Source organism: Vombatus ursinus, unplaced genomic scaffold (assembly GCF_900497805.2).
Source record: "Vombatus ursinus unplaced genomic scaffold, bare-nosed wombat genome assembly UNPS02000580.1, whole genome shotgun sequence".
In the NCBI taxonomy this organism is placed as follows: domain Eukaryota; kingdom Metazoa; phylum Chordata; class Mammalia; order Diprotodontia; family Vombatidae; genus Vombatus; species Vombatus ursinus.
In genome coordinates, this window is record NW_020940358.1 from 16,968,009 (window position 1) to 16,973,944 (window position 5,936).

Sequence of the window (5,936 nt, forward strand, 5' to 3'; positions counted from 1 at the left end):
TGCTCCTATGGAATTCTTTAACTTTATTCTCACTTCTCTTACAGCCCTTAGCATATTTTGCCTTGGGCAATTGTTACTTTTGTATGTATCATATTTCCCTTACTAGACAGTAGGCTAGAAGATAGTAATAATAACAACAGCTGGGACTTACATAGTACTTTAAGGTTTGCAAAAGTCTTTACATATGTCATCTCATTTGATCCTTACAACAATCCTATGAAGTGGGCACAATTATAATCTCTATTTTACTGATGAGGAAACTGAGGCTGAGAGAGGGCAACTGGCTTTCCTATGATCACACAGCTAATAACCTTGTGAGGCAGAATTCAAACTCAGATCTCCCTGACTCTAAGTTCAACACTATCTCACATGCCACCTAACTACCAGATGTCAGGGACTGTGTAGGGCACAGCTTTATTTCCCCAATACCTAGTGCTAGGGTCCTGTATGTAGCAGCCACATAAATTGTTGAATGAATGTGATTCAGTAATGATGTCATCATGTTATTGGGGACTTGTGCCTTAAATCTCTAGGTAAGTGATTTGGGGAGTTAAGGATGAAGAGAGGCTTTTGATATATGACTGATTTGGACTCTGGATAATTCTCAGAAGCAGAGCAGCTTTATTTCTTCCATGATGGGAGATAAACCTGAAATAGAGGTCAGCATAATAACCCCAGCACTTGTACTACTGGAGAGTAGAGAATATTGCCCTATTGGGCCTACTAGGCAGCGAGATTAGGGGAGCAAATAACCTGGGAAGGTTGAAGATGAAACTATCCCCACGGATTACTGATATTCCTCATCCCATACCTGTGGTCTGCTTTCTTGAGGAGTCCCAATGAAACAGATTATTTATTAATAGAACAATCATTTCTGTGCAACAGGCCCAGCATAGTGGGGAATATATTTTGTCCTTATTCAACCCTTGCTGCTAACTTTAAATAAAAGCATCTCAGAGCCAGCTCTGGATGGTCTTGTCAGAAACTGTAGTAATGAAACAGAGGAACCAGATGATGTTCCCAATTATTTTAAGGAACAGAAGAAAAATGTCTAATTTTATTTTATTTTTTTTTCTTGTGGGAATGGAAGATAAAGTGGAAATATTACTGGCCTTAAACAAGGAATGAATGGGTTCAAGTCTAAGCCCTTCTCTTCACCAGCTATATGATCTTCAACTACTCATTAGGCAGTTAGGCAGCCCCGTGGCTATAGCCCTAGGTCTGGAGTCAGGAAGACCTGAGTTCAAATCCAGTTCAGATGCTAACTGTGTGACCTTGGGCAAGCCACTCTGCCTCAGTTTTCTCAACTGTAAAATGAGGATAATAATACCACCAACCTCTCAGGGTTGTCGTGAGGAACAATGAGTTAATATCTTAAAGCATTTATTACAGCGCCTGGTATATAGTAGGCACCATATAAATGCTAGCTATAATAGTGATAATGATGTTCTCAATTGTTTTAGGGAATAGAAGGTAATTTTTTTTCTTATGGGAGTAGAGGATATAGTGAGAAGATTACTGGTCATAGAGTAAAAATGTCTGGGTTAAAGTCCTAGTCTTTCTCTTCACTGGCTGTGTGTAAGTCATTGGGCAGCTAGTTGGCACAATGTATATAACCCTGGGCCTGGAGTCAGGAAGATCTGAGTTCAAATCCAGCTTCACATACCAACAAGTTGTGTGACCCTGGGCAAGACTCTTAACTTCTGTCTGCCTCAGTTTCCTCATCTATAAAATAGGGATAATAATAGCACCCAGATCTCCTGGTAATAGGTGAGGATCAAATGAGATATTTGAAAAGCATTATAAATGTGCTAGCTATCATTGTTGTTATTTCCCCTCTTTGAGCTTCAGCTTTCTCTTCTGTTAAATGAGAGTTTAGATGAGATAACATCTGAGACTCCTTTTGGCCATAAATGCATGATGACCTGTGACCTCAAAGTTTTCCTCCAGCAGTAACTTCCTACAGAGTCTTAGAATTGGCAGGGCTCTCAGACACCATCTAAACATCCTGGATAAGAGGGCTCCTAGTTTCCTTTTGAGTGATGGGGAACTCACTACTTAGTGAACAAAGCAGCTAGCTACATTTTTGGAACTCCCAAATTGTGAGGACATTTTTCCTAACACTGAACCCAAGCCTGTTTCTCTGTAATTTCTACCTATCACTCCTAGTTCTTCCCTTTAGGGTCAAGCAGGACAGATATAGTTCCTCTTCTACATGGTGGCCCTTTAAATACTTAAAAAATATCTATTGTGTCCTTCCCTCCCCCAACTTTTTTTTTTTAGATGAAACTTCCCTAGTTCCTCCCATCAGTCCTTGGATGGAATGCTCTCCATGATCAGCCCTGGCTATTCTTTCTCTCTCTCAGTGCTCTCTGACTCGTTAAGGCCCTTCACAAAACACGGAGCCCAGAACCCAACTCATTACATGTAGTGTGATTTGCCTAGGGTGGATGCTATGGATCTATATTGAGTCTGCGGTCCACTAGGACTCTCAAATCTTTTCCACAAGAGCTGTTGTTCTGCTGTGCTTCCTCATGCATTTTGATTCTTTGACTCAAGCAGAGGTTATATTTATTCCTCTTTAATTTCATTACACATAACATAATGCCTTGCACATAATAGGTACTTAATAAATGCTTGTTGACTGATTGTCTATAAGATTTGGTCCATTGTTCTAGCTACTTGATATGTCATTAGATCCTGATTCTGTCACCCACCTTATTAGCTATTCCTATTATCTTTGTATTGGTAAACTTGACAGGAATGTCAGATCTTCATAGTTATTGATAAAACTGCTAAATAACAGAGGGACAAGAGTACATACCTTGGGGCATACCACTTGAGACCACTTTCTATGTCATTGATTCATTAATGACTACTCTTTAGGTTTGGTCATTCAACTAGTTCCAAAATTCACCTAAGGGCATGATCTCATAGTCCAATATCTTTTCTTTGGGTCTATTCTATGATTTTATGATCTTTATATTTTAGAAACTTCTAGCATTTTCTTTGATAACCGTCCTCTTTCCATGACCGCAGTATAATGGCTATTGCCAAGAATTTGAGATTTGGGGGCAGCTAGGTGGTGCGGTGGATAGAGCACTGGCCCTGGAGTCAGGAGGACCTGAGTTCAAATCTGGCCTCAGACACATAATACTCACTAACTGTGTGACTCCGGGCAAGTCACTTAACCCCAACTGCCTCACATTTAAAAAAAAAAAAAGAATTTGAGATTTGTCAACGGTATACTTTGACAGGGGGCCACTATGTGCTAGCTAAATGTAATTTTGTAGTCAAGAGGGCAAATACATAATTGCACCTCACCAGAAAAAGAAGAATGATCTTAAGCTCCATGAATGGAAACTCTAGTAGGCAAACAATCTCCTTTCAGGAGGCTGCTATTTTTGTTAAACCAGATTGTGAAGCTACATTTTTTCATTTTGGGAAATTTTGTAATGGTTAATTATAAATGATTGCAAAAGCACCAAGTGCTTACTATATGCCACACACTGTGCTTAGTGATGGAGATAAAAATCCAAGCAACTACCAGGGGTGGGGAACCTGTGGCCTTGAGGCTGCATGTGGCCATCTAGGTCCTCAAGTGCAGCCCTTTGACTGAATCCAAACTTCACAGAACAAATTCTCTTAAAAGGATTTGTTCTGTAAAAGGCCTTGTGTAGCCTCGAGGCCACAGGTTCCCCACCCTTGATGCTAGACAGTTCCTGCCCTTGAGGAGCATATATACTAATAGGGGAAGAAACATACAGAGGAGTAATGGCCTGGAAAGGACACTGTTTTGGACAGGGAAGTGAGAGGAAATGGTGATTGGAATAATATGGCAATTGATTTCTAGGAAATGTTAGTGTTGTCCTTTCTAGGAATGGTAGTGTTAATTTGAATATTGTCCTCAGAGCAAGAGTTAGAGAAGGACGTGGGAAGGAGAATGGCCCCAGAAGTTGGAGCTTTAATTCCTGGTTGAGTTGGTGGGTGGAGCACAGGCTGTATGACATGAAGATGGATGGGACAAAGTATGTTGAACCTGAGTCTGGATGAGAAAAAAATTCATGCTCACTAATCAGGGAACCAAATAAATACTTTTCTTCTTCATGCTTCCCAAAAGTACTGCTTTTTTTGAATACCATTCTACTTTTCATGGGAATGAGTTTCAAGAAGGCCCTGCTGAGCAAGATAGTAGGACTTTGAAGAGTTATCATCAGAATACTGACTGGTAAACTGGCCCATCTAATTATATGGTAGCTGCTGCTGTCATTACTGCAATCTGACCTCAGGATTCTATCGGCTTCCCCTGACTACTTTTCTGAGACTTAGATCCAGAAAGTCTAGATAGGTAGACTACATTCCTAGAAGGCATGCCTAGAGGTCAATACTAGGCACTTGCAGAGTCCTCTGTAGCAAAGCCATGGGCCAATCTGTATTTCTTAATCATTGGTTCATATACCTGGAAGGGACTAGACAGATGATAAGGTATAATTCCTCTGTCTTACGAGATAAGATTGAATCCTGGAGAGGTAAAGTGACTTGCCCAAGGTCACAGAGTCAGTAAATATCAGAAAATTTGGTGGCATGGATAGAAACCACATGTTCTTCTGGTCTAAGATGAAAGGCTTGGGGCAAGGCCTAGGATAAACCCAAGTTGAGATCCTTGGCACTAAGGACAGTTTTAAAAGTTGAGATCTCTGGCACCAAACACATAAGGTAGATGCTTAACAAAAATATGTTGTACAGAATTAAAAGAAGCCCTCCCTCTTGCATAAAATGATGCTTTCTTCCTAACTCAGAGCTTACAGTAATTGCTTAAACTAAATTGCTTTTAATGCAATTGATTTCTTTTCCTCTTTTTCATCTGACACCTTGACCCTATACAAAATGGAGCCTGAGCTGGGATATGATTAAGAGATCACATGATGTAAAACAGAGTACTGAAGTCAATTACTGCTCCACAGGAGGGTAACATTAGATTTCTCTCCTGGCTGTCAACATAGTTCAGGCTATGTGAGTAAATTTTCCTGAGGCAGTCTCTTCTCTATCTGCATTTGCAATGCCATATCTTAAGATCCCTGATAATGTAAGAAGTGACATTGTCATTTGGTCACATCCGACTCTTTGTGGCCCCATTTGAGGTTTTCTTGGCAGAAATACTGGAGTGGTTTGTCATTTCCTTCTCCAGCTCATTTGATAGATGAGGAAACTGAGGCAAACAGGGACAAGTGACTTGCCCAGGGTCACACAGCTAGTAGGTGTCTCAGGTCAGATTTGAACCCTGGAAGATGAGTCTTCCTGACTCCAGGCCTGGTGCTCTGTGCACTATGGTGCCACCTAGCTGCCCTAAGAAGTGACACAAGTGGTTGTAACTAAGTGGCCTATGAACAGTAGGTATTTCTTTAAAGGAGGGAATGAATGTTCTTTACTGGCTGGAGCAGTCAGGGAGGGCTTCATGGGTTTGTTTGGATCTGAAGTGAGCCTTATAGAATTGGGAGAGGTGGACAAGATGGAGGAGACCAGTTCAAGCAGGTAGAATGAGGGGAGCAAAGCTCATCTCCATCTCTCCTTCCATTCTACTGGAAAAATTTATTCCTATTTTTCAGCTCATCCATTACCTTGGGTCAGAATTCGCAATGCTATTATTTGAACAAACGTTTAACATAGGCAGGATCATACTGGGGCAAAAGAAAGCTCCGTTGCCAGCAGACACAAAAGATTGGTTATTTAGAATCACAGCTCCAGTCCTGTATCCATGCCTCAGACCAGCATGGGGTCTTAATGTTTAGATCCTGGCCTCTTAAAGGATTTGCTGGTAGAGCACAATCTCTGGCAAATGTTACCAGACTGGAAAGTACAAACCCAAGTGACAAATTGTGCCTCTTTGTTTGATCAAGTGACTTGCCCAGCTTAGCTAAGCATGGGCAGTCTAATCA